The 1101-nt window shown below is 34.8% G+C and overlaps 1 non-coding gene across 1 annotated transcript; it reads left to right on the forward strand.

Annotated features, from left to right (window-relative positions):
- The first annotated feature begins 329 nt into the window (after positions 1 to 329).
- Positions 330 to 436, forward strand: LOC131817153 (U6 spliceosomal RNA). Its single transcript, XR_009348362.1, has one exon. It is a non-coding gene; the product is annotated as a U6 spliceosomal RNA (small nuclear RNA).
- The last annotated feature ends 665 nt before the right edge of the window (positions 437 to 1101 follow it).

Consider the following 1101-nt stretch of genomic DNA (forward strand, 5'->3'; position numbering starts at 1 on the left):
GCTCGATCCCAGGACCCTGGGATCATGACCTGAGCTGAAGGCAGTAGCTTAACCCTCTGAGCCAACCAGGCGCCCCTAACATTGGATTTTTGATACGAATTGAATTTACACAATGTTAATTCTTACCATTCATAAATATGAGCTATCTTTCCATTTGTGTCTCCTTCAATTTCTTTATCAATGTCATAGTTTATGGGGTACAGATCTTTCATCTTCTTAGTTAAATCTTTTCCTAAGTATTTTATTAGTTTTGATGCTAGTGTGAATTAGATTGTTCTCTTTATTTTTTCAGACAGTTCATCATTAGAGTGTTAAAATGCTCCTGTCTTGTGCTTACTTTGGCAGCACATATACTAAAATTGGAATGATGCAGAGAAGATTAGCTTGGTCACTGAACAAGGATGACATGAAAAACTGGGAAGCATTCCATATTAAAAAAAAAACCGAAACAAAACAAAATTCTTGTGTTTTATATATTGATCTTGTATTTGGCAGCTTTACAAAATTTGTTAATTCAAAATTTTTTGTGAATTTTTTAGGATTCTTTTACATGTAAGTTCATGTTATCCAAAAAGAGAAAATTTTACTTCTTCCTTTTTTTTTTTTTTTTTTAGTCTTTTATTTCTTTGTGTTCCTTTTTTCTCTGGCTAGGACATCCAGTACTATGTCAAATGAGAGTAGTGAAAGTGGACACATTTGTCTTTTTTCTGATCTTTAAGGGGAAAACTTTCAAACTTTTTTGATTGAATATGAGATTTGCAATATGTGTTTTTTCTTTAATGGATTTTTTAAATTATTTTTTTAAATTTTTTATAAACATATAATGTGTAATTATCCCTAGGGGTACAGGTCTGTGAATCACCAGGTTTACACATTTCACAGCACTCACCATCACTCACCATAGCACCTGCCCTCCCCAATGTCCATACCCCCACCATCCTCTCCCAACACACCTCCCCCCAGCAACCCTCAGTCTGTTTTGTGAGATTCAGTCTTTTATGCTTTGTCTCCCTCCCAATCCCATCTTCTTTTATTTTTCTTTTCGTACGCCCGAAACCGCCTATGTTGCATCTCCACTTCATCATATCAGGGAGATCATAT

The sequence above is a fragment of the Mustela lutreola genome, chromosome 15 (assembly GCF_030435805.1).
Source record: "Mustela lutreola isolate mMusLut2 chromosome 15, mMusLut2.pri, whole genome shotgun sequence".
In the NCBI taxonomy this organism is placed as follows: Eukaryota; Metazoa; Chordata; class Mammalia; order Carnivora; family Mustelidae; genus Mustela; species Mustela lutreola.